At 37.1% G+C, this 24,234-nt stretch overlaps 1 protein-coding gene and 1 pseudogene across 4 annotated transcripts in view; one reads left to right on the forward strand and one right to left on the reverse strand.

The window, feature by feature from the left end:
* Positions 1-23,411, forward strand: part of LOC131151913 (probable myosin-binding protein 5) — a 39,972-nt gene extending 16,561 nt beyond the window's left edge. For 2 of the 4 annotated variants that reach the window (XR_009135799.1, XM_058103407.1), the window contains one exon: positions 23,222-23,411. The gene's annotated coding sequence lies outside the window, so the exon portion shown is untranslated. Of the gene's footprint in view, positions 1-19,719; positions 19,939-23,221 lie in introns of those variants that run through there. The other 2 variants (XR_009135800.1, XM_058103408.1) reach the window with 1 other exon arrangement.
* LOC131152503 (small nucleolar RNA R71) lies at positions 16,442-16,541 on the reverse strand (annotated as a pseudogene).
* Positions 23,412-24,234: the final 823 nt, after the last annotated feature.

Raw genomic sequence — 24,234 nt, forward strand, 5'->3', positions numbered from 1 at the left:
CTACTTTACAAAACAATGACTTTTCTTTTGAAGACGTGCCCACTTGATGAGCATAGCTCATAAGGCAACCCAGGGGTGAGCATGACTCACTGATTATGACCCATCTGATAAGCACAGCTCATGAGGCCTGAAGTAACTTAAGAGTGAGCATGACTCACCAAATAAGGCCCAACTGATGAGCACTGCTCATGAGGCCTGAAGACATGTCCATCTAATGAACATAGCTCATGAGGCAACCCAAAGGTGAGCATCGCTCACTAGCAATGACCTATTTGATAAGCACCGCTCATGAAACCCGAAGACATGCTCACTTGATGAACACAACTCATGAGTCAACCCAGGGGTGAGCACAACTAATCGATTATGGCCTATCTAATGAGCACCGCTTATGAGGCAACTTAAGAGTGAGTATGACTCACTAGATAAGGCCCAACTGATGAGCACCGCTCATGAGGCTTGAAGGCTTGCCCATCTAATGAGCATAACTCATGAAGCAACCCAAGAGTGAGCACAACTCACCGACAATGGCCCATCTAATAAGCACTGCTTATGAGGCTCGAAGACATGCCCATTTGATGAGAATAGTTTATGAGACCTGAAGACATGCTTACTTGATGATCATAGTTCATGAGGCAACTTAAAGGTAAGCTCAACTCATAGGGTACCCTTTATAACATTGGTGCAATAGATAACATCACTTGTTAAGCAAGAAGCTGCCCCACAGTGAAGTAGGTTCACAAAATTTTTCTGGTAGAAGGCCACTCGGATAATATTTTCCAAAAATCTACCCTAAAAAAGGTACAATTATTTGATTAAAAATTCGCATTAAACATATGCACAGGCTTGGATTAAGCTAGTTATCAGCTTGGATAGAGTTGTTCTCCCACAAACATTGGCTCGGATTGAGCCGAAATGAGTCATTGTCCCTGAATATCAGCTTGGATTAAGCTAGATAGGCTCGGATGAAGTTGTCCTCCTTGAACATCGGCTTGAATTAAGTTAGGTATAGGCTTGGATTGAGCCATTCTTTTGCAAACATGGGCTCTGATTGAGCTGGAATGAGCCGTATGTTGTCCCTAAATATTGGCTCATATTGAGCTAGATAGGCTTAGATGAAGTTGTTTTCCTTGAATATTAGCTCGGATCGAGCCAAAGCATGATACCAGCTCGAATTGAGCCATTCCATTTTAAAAAGTGGCTCAGATTGAGCCGATCATGACACCGGCTTGGATTGATACATCCATTTCTAAAAAGTGTATGGGATTGAGTCGAAGCATGACACCTGCTCAAATTGAGTTGTCCACTTCTAAGAAGCGGCTCAAATTGAGCCGAAGCGTGACACCGACTCAGATTGAGCCGTCCACTCCTAAGGGGCGGCTCAGCTTGAGCTGTTCTCTTACATCGGCCTGGATTAAGCTGAATGCTTGACATATGCGAAGAATAAGCCATTCACTTTTTTGTTTTTAAAAAAAAATGGGGTGTCATGAGTCAAAAAATGCGGAGGACTACTTAAAAATCGAAAGGTGGCTCAAGATACTCTCAAATTTTCGAACTAAATTCCTTATATTTGAGAGTAAAATTTTGGGGGGTGGGGGGTGGGTGAACTGATATAGCCAAAGATTAATGTGCATATAAATGGGGAGCCACAATCAATAAATAGTTATTATTCCCTATCATAAATGTTCCTAAATTAATCCATAGTAAGCGAAATAATGTACCCATAAATATTGAATTAAATAAGGGTGTACCACTACTACAATAAAAGGGGCACCTTGGGAAGAGTTAAGCATCTCGTTCTCACCTATTCTCCCTTACTATTGAAATAAAAACCTCCTGCATATCCTAACTTAGGATATACGCGATTCAATTTTTGGTAGCAACACTCCTTAAGGCCTTAAGTTGACAATTTGTGAAGGCATGGCCTAACCTTGATGGTTCCAGGGTTTGGCCTCCTGACATATCTCCAACTGAGAAGTGAAGAGAACTTAAACATAATTGCCAGTGTCTTTTAAACCATGCGATCTTCTTAACACTTATTGAATAATTCCGTTTTCCTTAGAGATTGTTTTAAAGCTGATTCATGCCACTCTGTTCTTCTTGTCAAAGACGAGGTTTTGTTTTATCTTATTCTAAGTTTGGTTAAGTTCGTTATTATTGGGTTTGAGATGTTGTTTTTTGTCCCACATTGGTAGAATAGTTCCACATTAGTATAAAATGTTGCTTTGAATTTTTTATTTTATTTGTCCCACATTGAAGAGAAGTGTTTTTTGGACTTGAGGTTGAAGCTATATAAAGAGCTCAACTTTTCATTTGTAAAACACACCTTAAAGTTGTACTTTGTCAAGAAGTAGTGGATTGATCATCGGCGCCCAATGACATAGGTAATTCTTTACCAAACCTCGTAAATTTTTTGTCTTGTTTTTTTTACTGTTTTATTATTAGTTTCTGTATTGTTTTAATTTCTTATATATTCAATAGCAATAGTTGTAGTATTGGTGTTTGACACAAGTGGGGTGCCCGACATATCAATTGGTATTAGAGTTAGGTTGAAAAGTATTGATACGGAGGTGTTCCTTTGTTAGGATCCTTGATTCCACGTTTGATGCCTAAGAAAGACCTTGTCTAAACGAGTGTTCAGAGACCATTGCGGCTCAGTCGTTCCTTGGAGGTTGACCTGGTCAAAGTGGAATTTCATAGGATAAAACAGAGTAGACACAGTTGGTACGTACTATTCATCATAAGCCTTTTGCTTTGTTGGTTGCTATTGAATATATAGAAGATGATAGAAACTAGTGCAACAGTAGAAGAAACTCTATTCGCACGAACTCCAACCCCTTTGGCTTCGACATCATCATCGAAGATGATAGCTAATGCTCAGTTTGAGGTGGAGAAATTTGATGGTACTAATAATTTTGGTATGTGGCAATGTGAGGTGATGGACAACTTGTATCAGCAAGAACTAGATATTGCTTTGGATGATAAACCAGTAGATATGAGTGACAGAAATTGGGAAAAGATCAATCATCAGGCATGTGGTACGATTCGTCTGTCTCGCCAAAAATCAGAAATATTGTGTTATGAGGGAGACATCTGCAAAGAAATTGTGGAAGACATTGGAAGATACATTTATGACCAAGAGTCTAGAAAATTGGCTCTATTTGAAAAAGAAATTGTTTCACTTCCAGTATCAATCAAGTATTTTGATTAATGACCACATAAATGCTTTTAATAAAATTTTGGCCGACTTGTTAAATTTGGATGAAAAGGTGAAAGGTGAGGATAAAACCATATTGTTACTGAATTCTCTCCCTGATGAGTATGAACATTTGACCACCACTTTATTGTATGGGAAATATAAAGTTACTTATGATGCTATTTGTATTGCATTGATTAGTACTGAATGCAGAAAGAAGGATCAGAGGGTCCATAAGGAAACAACAGAAGCACTAACAATAAGGGGACGTTCTCAGAGTCGTATGCCTGGAAGGAAGAGTAAATCTCATAGGAGTAAATCTCGTGGGAGACTTGCTAAAAATGAATGCGCTTTTTGTCCTGAGAGAGGGCATTGGAAGAAAGATTGCCCTAAATTACAGTAGAAGAATAAGGGTAAAGCACATTCTAATGCCAATATAGCCAATGATGATGGAAATGAGTCAGATTTTTCTCTTATTGGAACATCTTCGTCACATTATTTTGGTGAGTGGATTTTGGATTCTGGTTGTTCCTATCACATGTATCCCAATAGGGAATGATTTTCTAATTTTGAAGAATTAGATGGTGGGGTTGTTTTTATGAGAAATGATAATACTTGTAAAACAATTGGAATAGGATCAATACAGTTGAAACGTCAAGATGGAACTATTAAGACCTTGATTGATGTTAGGCATGTTTCAAGCCTAAAGAAGAATCTGATTTCATTGGGTGCCTTAGAATCTAAAGGGTTCACTATCACTTTGAAAGATGGAACCTTAAAGATTAAATTAGGTGCGTTGGTGGTGATGAAAGGAATAAGGAAAAATAAATTGTATTATTTACAAGGTAGTACAGTTTTTGGCTCAGCAGCTATTGTTTCTGAGAAGCATGCAGGTTCAGATACAACCAGATTATGACATATGCGATTAGCACATGCAGGAGAAAAATCTTTACAACAATTAGCTAAGCGAGGTTTGTTAAAGGGTGCAAAGGTGTGCAAACTTGAATTTTGTGAGCATTGCATTTTAGGAAAACAAACTAGAGTGAAATTTGGCACAACAATCCACTAGACTGAAGGTATTTTAGACTACATCCATACAGATGTATGGAGGCCCACAAAAAGCAGCTTCGTTGGGTGGTATGCATTATTTTGTCACTTTTGTTGATGATATTTTCAGAAGAGTTTGGGTGTGTTCTATGAAGCATAAAAATAAAGTGTGATATTTTCCTTAAGTGGAAAAAATTAGTTGAAACTCAAACTGACAAAAAAATTAAATAGCTCAGATCAGATAATAGTGGTGAATACACGAGTGACTCGTTTATGAAGGTATGTCAGGATTAAGGTATTGTTCGACACTTTATAGTTCGAGATACACCACAGCAGAATGAGGTGGCAGAGCGCATGAATCAGACTTTGCTGGAGAAAGTTCGATGTATGTTGTCTAATGCTGGGTTAGACAAAAGGTTTTGGCTGAGGCTATTAGATATGCGTGTCATCTCATCAATCGTCTACCATCATCTGCAATATGGGAAAAAACACCTTATGAGGTATGGTCTGGAAAGCCTGCTAGTGATTATGATTCTTTACATGTATTTGGTGCTATGACTTATTATCATGTTAAAGAATCTAAGTTGGATCCAAGAGCTAAGAAAGTAATATTCTTGGGGATAAGTGCAGGAGTCAAAGGATACCGTCTTTGGTGTCTAGAGATGAAAAAAATGATTTTAAGTAGAGATGTAACTTTTGATGAGCTTGCGATGATGAAGAAAACAATACGCAAGGAGCCACGAGTTAAAGAGAAGACCAGTGGTACTCAATAACAGATGGAGGTTAAGACAATTTTGGGAAACCTAGTAAGAAATGAGACTACACAAGGTAACTCTCCAGTTACGGTGGGGAATAGTGTACAAGAAGAGGAGCTTTCAATTCGAAAATCTTCACAGCAACAAGAATCAATTGTTTCTCAAAGGCTAAGACAAAAAATTCGAAAACCTGCTCGAAATACTGATATGGTGGCCCATGCACTTCCAGTTGTGGATGATAATGTTCCTTACACTTTCAAAGAAGCAATGAGGAACTCTGAATTAGACAAGTGGAAAAGAGCAATGGATGAAGAAATGCAGTCTTTTCATCAGAATCAAACTTGGGAGCTAGCCCAGCTTCCCAATGGTAAGAAACAATTTGTTGCAAATAAGTTTATATAAAGAAAGAAGGATTTCCAGATGCAAATAATGTTCGCTTCAAAGTTAGATTGGTAGCTAAGGGCTACGCACGGAAGGAAGACATTGATTATAATGAGGTATTTTCTCCAATTGTTAAACATTCTTTCATTCGAATTTTGTTGGCTTTGGTAGCACAATTTGATCTTGAACTAGTTCAACTCGATGTAAAAACTGAATTTTTACATGGTGATTTGGAAGAGGAAATCTATATGACTCAGTCAGATGGATTTTAGGTTGCTAGAAAAGAAAATTGGGTATATAAACTGGGTAAATTGTTGTATGGTTTAAAACAGTCTCCAAGACAGTGGTACAAATGATTTCATCAGTTTATGATGGGTCAGAAGTAGATCAGAAATAAACATGATCATTTTGTTTATTTTCGTAGACTACAAAATGGATCTTTTATATATTTACTCTTGTATGTTGATGATATGTTGATAGCTTCAAAGAATAGGGAAGAAATCAACAAGTTGAAAATTCAGTTAAATCAAGAGTTTGAGATGAAAGATCTTGGTGAAGTAAAGAAGATACTTGACATGAAGATTCGTAAAGATAGAATGAGAGAAAGAGTTAGTATGTCTCAAAAACAGTATTTGAAGAAGGTAGTACAGAGTTTTGGCATGTCCGAGCAGTCAACTAGCAAGCACTCTTCTTGCTTCTCATAGGTTCCTTATGCAAGTGTTGTTGGTAGTCTGATGTATGCAATGGTTTGTACTAGACTTGATATTTCACAAACTATTAGTATGGTGAGCAGGCATATGAATGATTCAGGTAAAGGACATTGATAAGCTGTGAAATAGATTTTGAGATATATTATGAATGCGATTGATGTTGGTATAGTATTTGAGAAAAATAATACTATTGATCAACGTGTTGTTGGATATGTGGATTCTGATTTTGCAAGTGATTTGGATAAACGTCGATCAACTACTGGATATGTTTTTATATTTGCTAATGGTCCAGTGAGTTGGAGGTCTACCTTACAGCCTACCATTGCCTTGTCTACAACAGAAGCAGAGTACATGATAGCTTCAGAAGCTGTTAAGGAAGCTATTTAATTGTAATTCAATTCAATCTCTAGCCTTCTTTTTTACATGTAGAAATGGTAGGTAATTCAATCCAATCTCTGCCAAGTACCCAAATAATTCCCTGATATGTTGAAATCCTTGATGAGGAATCATCTAAATAAAGGAAGAAGCAATCTGTCACAAAAGAGGAACATAACAAAATGGTTAGCAAAGTCGAGATTCTTGAGGAAAAGATTAGAGCAATTCAAGGCATTGACTTTTTAGGTGCCCTGATCCCCCTTTCTCTCCATCCATTTTTTTTTTTTTTGAGAAATTTCTACTCATTTTAGAAATTTTTTATTATATCGGGGTGATGCAAAATAATCTGAAATAGTTGGAAACAGTCTAGGAAGGTTTCAGGCTTTTTGCATGAAAATAGAGAAAACCTCTATCCTTTTAGGGTTTTCTTTTTCTTTTTGGTAATTTTTAGCCTCTCCAAAATTTTCTATAATTTCTATATATTTTTGTGGTTCTTACTTGTATTTTTATTAATTTTGGTAAGTTGAATTTTTTTTTTTTCAAAAAAAATTAATGAATTAATATTCTTGAACATAATAATAAAAGATTTGACTTGCGTGCGGATGCCTATGTACACTAGGCAAGAAACAAATGTTTTGATATTTTTGTTTTAAGAATAAATAAATAAATAACTGGACAAATGCCAAAACGATGCCCATCCATTAAAAAGATCAAATTGCAATTTTTATTTAAAAAAAAAAAAATAATGGAAAAACGACATCGTTTTGACACCCCTCCCTTTCTTCTCCCATTCTTCTTCTCGTCCGAGCATGCAACCCCCTCCCGATTGATCCACCATTGTCTTTGGCAATAGGACTCCCATGCTAAATCCACGTGCTCCAAACCCTTCCTTTTTCCATGCCAAATCCCTAAGCATACCAAAACCATGAACTCTCCTTCCATCACCTCCGAATGTTCTATCCAAAAGCCCATCTCCTCCTTTCCCATGCCATCTTTGGCCACCTAAGCTCGCATGCCAGAGTTTGCCTAGTCCCATCCTCCACCATTGACCTTATTTATTAATATTTAACTATAAGAGGGCCACCCAAGTTTGCATGCAAGCATGCATGGCTATGTTAGTTGGAATGCATAAGCATGCATGCCAGAGTTTACCTAAGCTTGCATGCAAACATGCATGGTTATGTTAGTTGGGATGCATAAGCATGCATGTGTGTGATAAGGTGTGAAAGACATGTGGTTACATCTGCATGATCATTTGGAATCTTAGATAGTCAAGTATGCGTGTATGTGTAGTATGTTTGATGAGGTGCATTAGCATTTAAATATTGATGCATGGTGTGTGTGTGTGTACGTCTCACATAAGCATGCATGTGTTTATGAGTGAGAAAAGGTATATATCTATGTGAGGGTATGTCCATACATGAGTATACATGTATGCATGCATGGGTGTGTGAGCATTGTGTATAAATGATATGGAGTGCATGTAATGTGTACATGGATAGATTTATGCATGCATGATAGTGATAGGTGTATGCTTGTCTATTAGCATGAGTATAAATGTAGACGCATAATTGTATATAACCATGCATGGTGGAATGTACAAATGCATGTGCATGTGTAAGAGCATGGGGCATATGAATATATGTGTGAATGGTGCATGCTTGTGTTAACATGCTTGTTTATAGTAGATGCCTTAATGTATTAGTATGTGAGTCTGTAGTTCAGTGCATGCCTATGCATGTGTTTATGGCATTTAAATGCATAGATGTGAGGTATGTGCATGTATATTTATATGCATTTGTGAATCATGCATAAGTCTGTATGTGTATGTCTAAACATGTTATTATGCATGTGCATTTATATGCTTTTTTAGAATTTTAGCATTATTGTTTTTATTAGGAAAAAAATACCCAACAAAATTTGTGTTTCCAATTCCTTAGATATTTATTGTTATCTTTTAAGGTTAGTTTTTCGCAAAAAAAAAAAAACCAAGAAAAGAACAACAAATGTGTTTAAAATTAGTTTTTTGCATTATCGTTTGCATGTGTGCGCCAGGCCCCTATGATTTCAAAACATAGAAAGGAGATAAATAAATGTCAACTCTCCTCAATATTTCAAGAGATATTTTTTTTATCTTATTTATCTTGTGAGGTTTGACATAACTCATTGCCCTTTTCAAAATCATAAGGACACACCTAAGCAAAAATCAAGAAAACATATTCAATTTTGAACAAAAGAGTCTTTAAAAGTATCCCCCAAAATTTTCCAAAATTTATAAATTTTTTTTTTTTGTGATTTTTCAAAATTTTTCTAAAACTTTTCAGAAAATTTTAAAGACTTTTTCTCCTTTTTTTTTTTTTTGACTTAAAACAACTTAAAAATATTTTCCTCATTTTTTTGACTTTCTAAATGTTTTTTTTTTTATTTTCCCTGATTTTTTTTCTAATTTTTTTCTTTTAAAATTTTAAAAACCAATAAAAATAAAATTCACACAGAAAAATAAAATAAAATAATAAATTAAATTAAATAAAAAACAATTTCTAGAAAAGACTAGACTAGTCCAACTGGTCTGGATCGATTATATTTGGGTGGGCCACATGTCCACCCACGGTGGGGACATGTGGCAACATCTTCCCTCTCCCCCTTTTTTGAATTTACTATAGCAACGCGACGTCAGCATGATGTCACCTACCACGTGTCAGCACTCGGTGATTTCCTTTTTTTTTTTTTTGTGACATGGGTGACGTCAACATGACATCACCTGCCGCATGTTAGAACTTGGTGATTTCCCTTTCTTTCCTTCCACATGTCAGCACTCGGTTAGTCCTAAAAATTTGACCATGATTGCTAACGTGGCAGAATTCCGACCATTTAGGGCAAAAACAAATCAGATGACCCATATTTCTCCACGTCGCTCAAATGATACTTGGCTCAGATTGTGCCATGTATCACCACTTGGGTGGTGGCACGTGTCCCACTATACCCTAGGTATAAAAACCCCTCTTTTCCTTTTTTTGCCCCATTTTCCTATGTATTTTTTCTCTCCTCTCCTTTCTTTTACGCAATTCGTCCCTCTCTCTCTCTCTCTCTCTCTCTCTCTCTCTCTTGCTACTTTTTTTTCTTCTATCCTCTCTACAAACCCTCTTATTCTATATCTCTCTTATCATATTGTTCTCTCACTCTTCCTCTCTTTTCATGAGCCCTCGGATCTTTTGTTATCTCACTCTTTCTCTCTTTTATTTTCTCACCTCTCTGCAATTCTAACCTCATGTGTGTGTGTTTTCTTACAAATTCAAGATTAAACATGAGTATAGGGTTTATTTTGATTCCTTTGGAAACACAAATAAGTGGTCTTTGCTCTTTTTTTGTTTGACAATGTTTGATATGGTTTGGCTGGATTTTATTTTGGATTTTATTAGGAGCCAAACATGCTCCCATATTTTTGACCTAGGTTGGGTCCTAGTGAAACTAGGGTTTGGGCTTGGTTAGGTTTGGATTGGACCCTGGTTAGATCTAGGGTTGTACTCTGGTTAGGGTTCGAGTTAGGTCAAGGTTGGACCTTGGTTGGGGCTCGGGTTAGGTCAAGGTTGGACCTTGGTTGGGGCTCGGGTTAGGTCAAGGTTGGACCTTGGTTTGGGCTTTAGTTGGACTTGGGTTGGACTCTGGTTTGGGCTTTGGTTAAGTCTAGGGTTGGAGTCTGATTTGGGCTCTAGTTAGGTCCAGGGTTGGGCTCTGGTTTGGGCTCGAGTTAGGTCATGGTTGGACTCTAGTTTGTGCACTGGTCAGGTTATGGTTTGGGCTTATTTGGAAACTGGGCTTGGGTCTTGACCTTTTGATGATGGGCTTTTTGAGCTTTTTAAAACCATGGGCTAGTTTGGTTTTTATTTAAAATGGGGGGACATTGGGTCTCAGTCATTATTTAAATTGTTAGGCTTGAGGCTTTTTAACACCGTGGGCTGGGTTGGTTTTTTGAAACATTGGAGTTAGGCTTTTATTTAGAACACTGGGCAAGGGGCTTTTTAACATTGTGGGCTGGTTTGGTTTTTTAAAAAATTGGGTTTGGGCTTTAATTTAGAACATTGGGTTGGGGGTTCGACTTTTAAAACCATGGGATGATGGACATTTTTGAAACTAGGTTGTAGGGTGGGCTTTTATTTTAAATAGTGGACTTGGGGCTTTCTTAAAACTGGCTTGGGTTTTTTTTAGCCTTGTACTCCGAGACATGTTTCAAAACATAGGATTTTTTTTGGGGGGGGGGGGGATTAAAGACTCTTTACACTTGAGCTTGAGACTTGGCTGTTTGACTGTGGGCTCGTAGGTTGCAGGGATGAGTTGCATGGGAGGTAACTTCCTTTTATTTTTACCGAATACAAGTAGTGAAACAAAGAATATTGGAAGCAAAGCATTTTATGAATACTAAACAAAACTATTGGAGATGTGGCTCATATTCTGAGCGGATCATATGTAGCGGAGAAAGTTACATGAAGCGAGGGACAAATTGCATGAGAAGAGTATGTAGCACTTAGGCAAACCATTGACTAATTGGTCCAAATCATCGACGGTTTCAGGCAGTACAAAGATTATTTTCTCAGCACCAATCAATTGACTGTTTGGCCTAAATAGGCAACTGATTCAGTCGGCGCAGATTACGAATTTTGAAATAGAGGGCATGTGGATTAGGGTTATATGGAATATTTTCCTCTAGGGGATCACTATAGATGTAGTTTAGTTTTACTAGAACTCTTTTATAGGATTTGGGTTCATACTTAAACACTATTGTAACCCAAAGATGTAAGCTTTGACATTGTTCATAATAAAAATCAAAGTGCTACTCCCGTGGACATAAGCTATTGTTGAACCATGTATATCTTGTACGTTCTAGGTGTGTTTTGCATGTTCTTATTATTGTTTGATTGCTTCTTTAGTATATTTCATCATTGAGTGTTTACATTAGTGATTGTTGAGTGATTTGTGATTGGTTGTGCGCGTGCTTCTGCTGCACGTGTTCTGATAGGACGAAACACCAACAAGTGGTATCAGAGCTATTGGTTCTACAATGGTTGGGGTCTCTTCGATGAAGTTCGATGTGAACAAGTTCGATGGAACAGGTAATTTCGGGCTTTGGCAATGAAGAGTGAAATATCTTGTAGTACAACAAGGGATGGTGAAGGCTTTGTATGGAAAGAAGTCAAACAACATGAACAAAGCAAGTTGGAAGGAGCTTGAAGCAAAGGCGATTTCCATAATACGAAATCGTCTGGCCGATGACATTATGTACAGCGTCATGGATGAGGAATCTCCGGCGGCGATATGGTAAAAGCTTGAAAGTTGGTACATGTCTAAGTCTCTAATGAACAAGTTATTTCTTAAGGAAAAGCTTTATGGGCTTAAGATGGCGGAGGGTTCAGATCTTTCTCAGCACATCAAACTTTTCAATCATATTATTACGATCTGAAGTGTGTCAATATGAGGTTCGAGGAGGAAGGTAAGTCATTGATGCTACTAAATTTCGTACCGACATCTCTGATGTACGAAACATGGTTATGACTCTAACTTGGGGAAAGAAATCCTAGAGTTGGAGGATATCACAAGTGCATTGCTGGGGTTCTACCAAAAGAAGAAAGCCAGCGACGAGGGTTCACATGCTGAAAAGCTCGTGGCAAAGGGGAATTAGGTTCATGGGAGGAGCGATTCCCAGAGTGGATAAAACGGCCAAAGGGCTCCCCTCAAGTCTTGGAAGAAGAAGGGCGTGCAGTGTTTTTAGTGCGGAAAAAGAGGGTATATAAAATCGGAGTGTCCGGAAAGGAGGAATGGAGATGCTGAAAACAAATAAGGTTCGTCAACAATGATGAATGTAGTTGAAGAAGGAGATTTTGGGAGCAGTGACGATGATATGCTCTCGGTTTCATCGGGGTTGGATGAGTTTGCGGATTCTTGGATTTTGGACTCTGTATGTTCGTATCATATGACTCTAAATGAGGACTGGTTCACTACGTATAGACTAGTCAGTTTTGATTCCGTTCTGATGGGGAACGATGTTGCGTGCAAAGTGATCATGATGGGGAGTATCAAAATCATGATGTATGACGGTGTAGTGTGGACGTTGTGTGATGTGAGGCACATACCAAAGTTGAGAAAGAATCTGGTTTCATTAGGCACCTTGCATTGTAACAGGTTCAGTTACAAGTCTGAAGGTGGGGTAATGAAGGTGAGCAAGGGAGTTCTAATAGTGATGAAAGGGAAGAGAGTGCTGGATAATATTTACACACTGTTGGGTACTATAGTTGTAGGTGGAGCCGCAACTGTAGAGTCTGAGTCTAACATTACTCTTCTGTGGCATATGCGTCTAGGGCATATGTGAGAGCATGAGATGCAGGAACTTCACAAGAGAGATCTTCTGAAAGTGGTGAAGTCATGCAAGTTGGAGTTCTACAAGTACTGTGTACTTAGGAAGCATAATCAGGTTTAGTTCATGACAGCCACGCACAAGAAGGAGGGAGTGCTGGACTACATTCATTCCAATGTTTGGGGACCAGTGAGAGTGGCATCACAAAGGGGACATGTGTATTTCGTGAGTTTTATTGATGACTACTCTCGAAAGGTCTGGTTTACTTCATGTGTCACAAATCAGAAATTTTTGTCAAGTTCAAAGTGTGGAAAGCTGAAGTGGAGAACTAGACTAGGAGAAAGAAAAAATTTCACAAGACATACAAAGAGACTGAGTACACAAATTTGGAATTCAGAGAGTTTTGCGACCAGCAAGGCATAAGGAGTTATTTTACCGTGCGCCGAACACAGCAGCAAAACTATGTGACAAAGAGGATAAACCGGACCATAGCTGAAAGGGTTCGGTGCCTCAGGTTGCAGGCTGGGCTCGCCATGAATTTCTGGGCCTAGGCAGTTAATATGGCGTGTTTTTTAGTAAACATATCACCTAGGGCATCATAGAATGGAAAAGTTGCTGAAGAGGTGTGGACTGATGAAAAGTTGGACTACTTTGGACTTAGAGTATTTGGGTGTCCGACCTATGCACACATTTCAGGTGAGGAGAGATCTAAGCTTGATGTGAAGTCTAGATGGTGCATTTTTCTGACATATCAAAAAGGTGTGAAAGGGTTCAAGTTGTGAGATCCAGTGGCCAACATGGTGGTGATCGGTAGGGATGTGGTTTTCGATGGGAAAGCCATGTTACAACATACTCAGGATGGAAATAGAGAAAAAGATGCCAAAAAATTGCAATAGCAATGAGTGTATGATTCAGTTGGAGTTAGAGGCTCAGGGTAGACATACAGGGAGTCCTAGCCTAAGAGATCAGACAGCGGTGCAAGTGGAGTCAGAAACTCAAGGTGGAGATGACACAAGGAGTTCTAGCTCGGATGACCAGTATTTGCGTTAGAGTATAGTTGTAGATAGACCTAGATGCGTCATCAAGCCACCACCAAGATACGATTTTGACGATTTGGTGTCTTATGCATTCATCACCAGCAGCGGAGATCCTACTGCCTATCAGGAAGCGATGCATAGCCAAGAGAAAGGTAGCTGGGTAGGCACTATGGTGGAGGAGATAGAGTCATGGCATAAGAACCAGATGTGGGACTTGATAGAGCTTCCATATTGGAAGCGGGAAATTGGATGCAAGTGGGTACACAAGAAAAAGGAAGTAGTTTCAGAAAGGGAAAGAGAAAGGTACAAGGCTCACTTGGTAGTGAAGGGATACTCGCAGAGGAAGGGAGTAGAATATGATGAAATCTTCTTCTTTATGGTCAGGCACACTTCCATCAGGGTAGTGTTAAGGTTAGTGGCGCAACATGATCTGCATCTAGAACAGACGAACGTAGAAATGATATTCCTCCATGGTGACTTGGAGGAGCTGATTTACATGACATAGCTGATTACTCGCCTAAATTGCGTAATTATGTGTTTTAATTCATGCATTGAGACTTATATTTTTAATTAAATACTTAATTACTCTCAATATTTTAACATTATGTCCTATTTATAATATTTGGGTTTTATTGAGTAATTTATGAATTTTTGGTATTTTTTATTATAGGGCAACTATTAGAAGTTGAAAATCGACGGTACTTTGTAATCTGCGCATAATTTTCTCATCTGACCTCAAATTCAGATGATTCAAGATGCTGTAGAAAGATAAGAAAACTCTTCAATATTTTTATGTTTTGTGTATTGAGAAATACTGGCTGTATCAAGGTCGAAATCAAATGTGAATTTACCATACGCTGTTTTTATGGACTATTTTAGCATTACTCCGTAATCTGGGTGTAACTTTCTTGTCCAAACTCTGATCAAGATGATTCAAAATTCTAGAGAAATTTGAGAAAGAGCTCTACAACTTTCGTGTTTCGAGCTTTGAGATATACGATCTTTAGTATAGGTGAAATCGTGCGTGTTCGTTGCGAAAAAAAAAAGAAAAGAAAAAAAGAAAGAAGAAACAAGATAAACAAAAAAGAAAAAAAAAATATAAAATACATTGATGTGACTCGGCCATGCAGCCGGGTCCCCTTTCTTTGCTTGGCACGTTGGGCACTGAAGTGAAAAGTGAAGGGCAGAAAAGGAAGGAAAGGTTAGGAAAAGTGAAGGAGGAGAAAAGGAGGTAGGGTGGGGTTTCTTAAAAGCTTCTTTTAGTTTTTTTTTAAAAAAAAAATGACATAGCAGGGGCAGTAGCGGTGCGCAAAGCAATTGCTTCACACGGCCAGCTTCTCCATCTCCTTCTCTCTTTTCTCTCTCTCTCTCTCTCTCTCTCTCTCTCTCTCTCTCTCTCCCCCTTACTCTTTCATCTCTCTCTTGCTTTGAACACAATTTTGTTAAAATTAATTTTATTGTTAAGGTTTTAATTTATTCAAAGTTTGAATTAATTTTTATTTAAAATAATTTGTTTAATTTAAGAACTTTATTTTTATTAGATAAATTTTTGTTTAAATCTCTCTCTCTCTCTCTCTCTCTCTAATCTCTCTCTCTCTCTCTCTCTCTCTCTCTCTCGCATTTAAATTCTTGTTTGAGCATTAGTATTGTTAATCTCAATTTGTCTTCTTATTTAAATTTTTTATAGGGATTTAATTATTTTATTTGGGTGTTTTTATTATTTAATTTGGCATTTTTATTTAGTGTGTATTCTTGCTTGGGTTTACATTTAAAGTTAATATTTTTATTCAGTTGGATGATTGTAGGGTTTATGTATTTCGTTATTCCGGTATTTAAATATAGTATTTAAATAGTTATTTTGCGCGTGTTTAATTTTTAGTTAGGGTTTAAATTTTATTGCAAAATCTCAAAAATCCCAGGAAACCGAATTTGAACTATGTTCAGTGACCTTTTTTGTTTTATTTTATTTTCTAATTGGAATTACGTAAAATTTGGAATTAAAATTGCATTCCCTAAGGAGACGATCTGGTCCTTAGGTTAAGTATTACACAACTGAACTCCTATACTTGGGATAGTTTTCCAGCTGCTCAATTTTTCGAGTGAGTCAAGTTTTTGGCGTCGTTGTCGGGGAATGTCAGTTTTAGTTTCAAATTAGTGTTTTCCTTGTTATTTTAATTTTCTCATGAAAAAGAAAAAAAAAAAGAGTTTTGAAGAAAATATGGCTGTACCTGCATCTTGCACGCTTATAAATTTTTTACAGCCCACATGAACTACACAACCATCTTGCATCATATTACCCGAAAATACACAGAACTTTAACATTAAGTATGGAATGATATCTGTGATATCTCAATTTTATGGCATGGAGTGTGAAAATCTGTATCAGCATTTAACTAATTTTGAGCTTGCATGTGTTACATTCATAGATGAGGCTGCAACTAATCAAACGATTAGATTGCATCTATTTCCTTTTTCATTGAAAGACAAGGTTAAGACGTAGTTTAATTCTCTTAGGTCTAATTCTACCTCTAGTTGGGCTGATATGCAAAACAAATTTCTACATAAATTTTTTTCCTTATAGAGAACTCAATTTGTGTAGGAACAGATCAGTCGATTCATGCAAAGATCTGATGAGACATTTCATGAAAGTTGGGAGAGATTTAGAGATTTGGTTAACATGTGTCCCCACCATGGATTTGAATCATGGCGCCTAGTCAACTATTTTTACACTGCGTTGACTTCTGAATTGAAACAGTTCATTCATACTATGTGTTCAGGATATTTCTTCGAGAAGGAGCTTGATGAGGCATTGAATTTTCTGGATCATTTAACTGGCTATGTTGAGTAGTGCAACACTAGGATTGACAGAAGACCAATTGCAGCTCAATCATTGAGAGCAATACATAGTGGAGAGTGGTATGGATTAAAAGATGATTTTGATGTCGAGGCATGTCTGGTTGACCTTACCAGAAGATTGGATGGTATGGAGATGGAAAAGAAAAATAGTACAGAGCAATTTTGGAATCAGCCTTCCTAATCCTATGCACCCCTTTATCAATCGTCATTTCATCAGGCTACCTTTCAGCATCAATATCAGTCACAACAAATCTCTCAGAGTTATGTACCTTCAGGATTTCAATCTAATGTAGCACCTGCTCCACTGGAGAAGTCTCTTAAGGATACTCTTCAGCAGTTCATGCAGATTTAGGTCATAACTAACAATCAGTACACTCAGACCATAAATGAATTGTAGGTCACCATTAACAAGTTGAGTATGCAACTGAGTATCCTAGAAAAGGGGAATTTCCCACACAACCTTAACCTAATTCTCAAGAATACCAGCAACAACAACAACAATTACATAATGTCTCAGGGGATTCTCTTGAGACAGCGGATACTGTTATTACTTTAAGAAGTGGAAAAGAAGTCTCCCGACCTGAGATACCCATCGACAAACCAACAGTTGTCCTGACACTTGATGTTACAACTAAGATAGATGAGGTCAAAGAAAAATCAGAGAAAGCAAGCCCATAATTGAAGAAGTTAGTTAACATGGATACCAAGACCAGTAAGGAGTACCAAATTGTGGTACCTTACCCTCAGAGATTGATAGTCGTGGAACCATCATTCCCTATGGGATTAAATGTCAAGGAGTGCAATGCTGAAGTAAATCCCTGTGGTGGTAAGGTGATGGGTACACCCAATAAAGAGAGTGAGCAGACTGGTGAGAATTTAACTTTCAAGGAACCAGGTAAAATTTTTAATGCTGATGCTTTTGAAGAACCAAAGGTAACTGCTCTGACAACTTTGCCTCAAAAATCGGTTCTTAAAGAAGTGAAATTCTTGGAAAATATACTGAATAAAGATTTTTTCTTGTTAAAACAAGGAAGACAGTCTGTACATGTTTTTTTTGGTACCTTAGAACATATTGATTTATTTGAGACTAACTTTCGAGCAAGTAATAAGACTGATTCATTATGGCGGCTCAAATTTGGAGACCTGCCAGTTCAATTTATAAAACTGCAACCACCAGAAGAAATTCCTATAGAGCCTTCACTAGACAGACTGTAATGTTTTTCTTTCCTTTCTTTTCATTTTGTTTTACTTTGTTTTTTTTTAGTTAATTTTCAGGTACGTTTTTCTGTAGTTTCAGTTTTTCTTTTCCATGACTTCTCCACCCAGGTACACTCTACTTTTCCCGTGCACATATTTTCTATTTCCCCTATGCTTTCACATTGAAGAACCGCTCCACTTTAGTTGGGGGGGGGGGAATGAAAAAATACATTGAATTTTTTTTTTGGAATATGGATGATTGGACCATGATTAACACTGACTTATACCCTTTACATACTTGTATATAACTTAAGAGTTACACACTTTAACTGTATAGTGGGTTATTTATGTGTAGTTTCTCTTTATATGACTAATCTAAGAATTGTAACTTTATGTAGGTTGATTAGTACTTCATTCGTGTTAATTTGGTTATATAAACTCTTATATTTACATGGTATCTCATGAGGTTGAAAATACACGTTCACGTGACTTGTAGCACTTAGGGTTTCTTGTGAGCACTGAGAGAGCACCCGTGATGACTATGACACCTTGTGAGGTATTGTTGAGCTATTTATCGTTCTTTTGAGTTTTTGACGTAAGCTCAGAGTTCATGAAACTCAACTTTCCCTTTTTTATCTAGATACTATTTGTACACTAGTCTCTATTTTTGAGTTTCTAGCCTAGAGGTGGCATCTAATGGGGAGATAAAAACCTAGATCTTGTAGCCTACTCAAGATGTGAAGGCTGAGTCACCCCTAGAAATAGACTTAGTTCATGGATTACTGTTCGAGCTTAATTCACATGAGTGGTATGAAGATAACAAAAGAAGTGTAATAATTGTCTTAATTGACCAAGGAAAGATAGAAATTGAAGAATAAGTAAAAGAAAGAATAGGAAAATTAGAAATGCACATGAAATGAAAGATTAATACATGCTCCACACAAATACCACAAAGGGTTAGGGACACGACACATGTTCTCCACATATGAAGACTCTTTACCTGCTTAATACTTCAGATGTACTCATACCTGGTTTGTGAATAAGTTGATCTAGGACAGCCTTAGTTGGACATGGTGAATAAGTGAGAAGATGCTAGGGTGAAGAACCCGACACCTAACAAATTGACTGGATCCTCTTCAAACTAGTTGACTCCATGCATTTAGCGTTTGTTCCTTACAATATGTGGGATGTTTGATTGCAACACTCCTCCTTACATATGACTTGTGAACCCATCTTTTTTGAGTATTTTTGAGGGTATACTAGTTAGGCTGAGTCAAAACGACCGTTCTATAGGTGTCCACTAGTATCTAAGTTGTAACCAGTCATACACATTACACATACCTCAATATTTCACCTGTTTATGCTCATATTTGTATGACTACATTAACTCTGAATTGTATTTCTGGTTAACTTCATGTGAGTATACTGTTCTTAATGGCCATATAACGATGAGACTTGCATGATAGACTTACTTAGGAGTTGCATGCATTGTATATAATGAATTCGTGTGAAATTTGGTTATATTTTTATATGTGAAACGGTATGATTGTGTCACATATGCAGTCATTTCATGTTTGTTGAAGTTAGCATTTGTGGGTACCACCCTAGAAGTCATTCATGTTATTTGCCAGAGACTAGCAAAACGTTAGTTGGGGGTGTAATTACGCACCTAAATTGCGTAATTAGGTATTTTAATTCATGCATTGGGACTTATATTTTTAATTAAATACCTAATTATTCTCAATTTTTTAACATTGTGTCCTATTTATAATATTTGGGTTTTATTGAGTAATTTATGAATATTTAATATTTTTTATTGCAGGGCAACTATTGGAAGTTAAAAATCGATGGTACTTTGTAATCTGTGCATTACTTTCTCATCCAACGTCCGATTTAGATGATTTAAGATGTTGTAAAAATATAAGAAAACGCTATACAAGTTTCATGTTTTGCATTTTGAGAAATATTGGATGCATCAAGGTCGACAATTCTAGGAAAGTTGAGAAAGAGCTCTACAACTTTCATATTTTGAGTTTTGAGAGATACAGACTTTAGTACGGTTGAAATCGTTCATGTTCACTATAAAAAAAAAAAAAGAAAAAGAAAAAAGAGAAACAAGATAAACAAAAAACAAGAAAAAAATATATAAAATACATTGATGTGACCCAGCCATGTAGCTGGGTCCCCTTTCTTTGCTTGGCATGCTGGGCGCTGAAGTGAAAAGTGAAGGGAAGAAAAGGAAGGAAAGTTTAGGAAAAGTGAAGGAGGAGAAAAGGAGGTAGGGTAGGGTTTCTTAAAAGCTTTTTTTTTTTTGTTTTTGTTTAAAAAGACGTAGTAGGGGGCAGTAGCGGTGCGCAGAGCAATTGCGTCACACGGCCAGCTTCTCCTTCTCCTTCTCTCTCTCTCTCTCTCTCTCTCATCTCTCTCTTGCTTTGAACTCAATTTTGTTAAAATTAATTTTATTGTTAAGTTTTTAATTTATTCAAAGTTTGGTTTAATTTTTGATTAAAAATAGTTTGTTTAATTTAAGAACTTTCTTTTTACTAGATAAATTTCTGTTTAAATCTCTCTCTCTCTCTCTCTCTCTCTCTCTCTCTCTCTCTCTCTCTCTCTCGCATTTAAATTCTTGTTTGAGCATTAGTATTGTTAATTTTAATTTGTCTTTTGATTTAAAGTTTTTATAGGGATTTAATTATTTTCTCTGGGTGTTTTTATTATTAAAGTTGGGGTTTTTATTTAGAGTGTATTTTTACTTGGGTTTACGTTTAAAGTTAATATTTTTATTTAGTTGGATGATTGCAGGGTTTACTTATTTCATTATTTTAATATTTAAATCTAGTATTTAAACAGTTATTTTGTGCGTGTTTAATTTTTAGTCAGGGTTTAAATTTCATTACAAAATCTCAAAAATCCTAGAAAACCGAATTTGAACTGTGTTCAGTGACCTTTTTTGTTTTTGTTTTTATTTTTTTTTAATTTTCTGATTGGAATTACATAAAATTTGGAATTAAAACAGCATTCCCTGAGGAGACGATCTAGCGCTTCGGCTAAATATTACAGGACTGAACTCCTATACTTAGGATAGCTTCCGAGCAGCTCATTTTTTCGAGTGAGTTACTGAAGGGTTCAAAAAATCTAGACATGAGCATTTAGTTTGCAAAATGAACAAGTCACTGTACGGGGTAATGCAGTCTACAAGACAGTGGTACAAGAGGTTCGACATCTATATGACCTAGATTGACTACAAGAGATGTGAATACGATTGCTGCGTCTATGTGAGGGAACTTGTGGATGGGTCTCTTATTTTTCTGTTGCTATACATAGATGATTTGCTAATTACTGCTAAAGATATGACCAAGGTAAATTGGTTGAAGACTCTGTTGGAAAAAAAGTTTGACATAAAAGAATTGGCTGCAACCAAGAGATTACTTGGCATGGAGATTTTGCAGGGACCGAGCTGCACGAAGACTATGGTAATCTTAGGGTGGCTATGTGGAGAAGGTGTTGGAGAGGTTTAGCATGACCAATTCTAAACCAGTGAGCACACGTTTTGGAGAGTCATTTTAGGCTATCTACGTCCAATGCCTAAATATAGACGACGAGGTTCGAGATATGTCGAGAGTCCTATATACTAGCAAAGTGGGGTGTATGATGTATGCTATGGTGTCTACAAGGCCAGACCTGGAACATGCTATTAGCATCGTGAGTAAGTTCTTCTCTAATCTAGGTCGACAACAGTGGGATGCTGTGACGTGGATTCTCAGGTACTTTAGGGGTATAACCAGGTATGGCATTGAGTTTAGAGCACAACAGAGTGATTTGATAGTGTTCGGGTATGTGAATGATGACTACGTAGGAGACATGGATGACAGGAAGTCTACCATGGGGTATGTATTTACCCTTATGGGGGACCCATTTATTAGAGGTCTATGGTATAGTCGCTCGTGGTGTTGTCTACTACAGAGTCGAAGTACATGGTAGTGGCTAAGACTGCCAAGGAAGCATTGTGGTTTACGAGGTTCGTTAAAGAGATGGGTGTTTGGCGAGGTGGAGTTCGGTTGTAGTGTGATAGTTAGAGTGCCATTTATTTGGCGAAGAATCAGGTGTACCATGCAAGGACGAAGCACATTGATGTGTGGTATCATAGGGCAGGGAACTGATTGCTTAAAGGGAACTTCTTCTTGGTAAGGTCCATACATTTGATAATGTGGTTAATATACTAACAAAACCGGTCACGACAGACAAGTTCAAGCATTGTTTGGACTTGATCAAAGTCTCTAAGTGCTAGAGGGGAGACAGACCCAAACTACAGGCCTAAGAAGAGCCGCAGTTATCCTTTCAGATTTCCAAGGTGGTGAATATTAGCCAAGGTGGGTATTGTTAGAGATGTGGCCCATATTTTGAGCGGATTATATATACCAGAGAAAGCTATGTGAAGTGAGGGACAAATTGCATGAGAAGAGTATGTAGCACTAGGGCAAACTGTCAACTGATTAGGCTAAATCGTCGACGGTTTCAAGCAGTACGCAAGATTATTTTCTGAGCACCAATCAGTCGACTGTTTGGCCTAAACAATCGACTGATGCAGTCGGCGCTGATTACGAATTTTGAATTCGAGGGCATGTAGATTGGGGTTATCTAGAGGATTGTCCTACAGGGGATCACTATAGATGTAGTTTAGTTTTACTAGAATTCTTCTATATGCATTGGGTTCATACTTAAACACTATTGTAACCCAAATATGTAAGCTTTGACATTGTTCATATTGAAAATTGAATTGCTACTCTCATGGACGTACGCTATTGTCGAACCACATATATCTTTTGCGTTCTAGTTGTGTTTTGCTTGTTCTTATTATTGTTGGATTGTTTCTTTAGTATATTTCATCATTGAGTGTTTGCATTAGTGATTGTTGAGTGATTTGTGATTGGTTGTGTGCTTGTGTTGCGCGTGTTCTGATCGGACGAAACACCAACAAAATCACTCACCTTGGATCTTATTTATAGGGTCAGGGCCCCGACCAGCATAGGTAACAAGTCAAACCTTCCCTTATTGCCACTTTCCTTGTGTTCTATCTTCCCATGCGCATGCTTTCCTTCCTACAAAAAATTCCCATCCCTAGCCAAGGCTGATTGAAATCGGATTCTCTTTGCTGATTTCTTTCCATATGGGTTCCCAACCGAGGAATTGGATTAGGAAAAGAAAATCAATCTTCTTTATTGAAAATCATTCATTTTTGGGAAAAAAATCATTCAATTTATTTGCAGATCAACTGATTTTATTGCTTGATTTTTTTCTGACTTTTTCTTTTTGTGTGTGTGCAGGTGCTCGCAGAGACTTTCCGAATATCCCCTATATATTCCTTGTATTTTGCATCCCCCAATATTTTCTTTGTGTTGCTGTATTTCCCTAGATTTCACCGTATTTCCCTATATTCTACTATATTCCACTATATTTATCATACTGTATTTTGTACGGAATAATAAATAAAAATAAATGTGTTTACTTTTGTTATATTAGGCTCTATTCAAAATGGGATGTCTACATCTGCCCCCCTTTATAGGTTTGTTTCTTAATATGACAGTAAGATTTCGTCTTCTGTCATCCTTCAGTAACAAATCTATAAAAAAAAAAAAAAAAACACAAATTTTAGACCAGACCTTATATAACAAAATAAAAAATGTGTGGGTTTACAAAGATGTGTAGATTTCTAGGTTAGCTTTGACAAAGACTGCTCGGGTTTGGGAACTAAAGCCACATGCCTTCAAGACAATTAGAATTGCTTGAACGTGACTATTTGGAAAAATAGCTTGAGCAACTTAGAGTGTTAGTGGCTAGTGCAACTTGAATGTGACTATTTAGAGGAATAGCCAAGTCAAATTGGTGTGTTAGTGATTAACACAAATTGAACGTGACTATTTGGAGAAATAGCTAGGGCAAATTAGAGTGTTAGGGGTTAGTGCAACTTGAATGTGACTATTTGGAGAAATAGTTAGGTGATTAAGCCATAATATTGCAATCATTTTACACATTAAATCACATCAATCACAATTTTGCTCACTAGTAATTGATGAAATTAGGCTGTGAAGAGAAAAAAATATGTTTAAATTTGGGTCTTAAGAAACAACCGTGTTTTCCCTTTATTGTCTATTTTCTTAGATATTGAACTGGATATAAAATACTTAGCACTTTTGTGATCTTAAAACACAGTTTAATTGTAACGACCCCAAAATTATTACCATTTTTTTAAAATTATTTATTTATATTCTTTTTGCAACAACATTTATTACTTTGATACCCATAATGATTTCCACTATTACATCTCGGACCCAAAGTG

Source organism: Malania oleifera, chromosome 3 (assembly GCF_029873635.1).
Source record: "Malania oleifera isolate guangnan ecotype guangnan chromosome 3, ASM2987363v1, whole genome shotgun sequence".
Lineage (NCBI taxonomy): Eukaryota > Viridiplantae > Streptophyta > Magnoliopsida > Santalales > Ximeniaceae > Malania > Malania oleifera.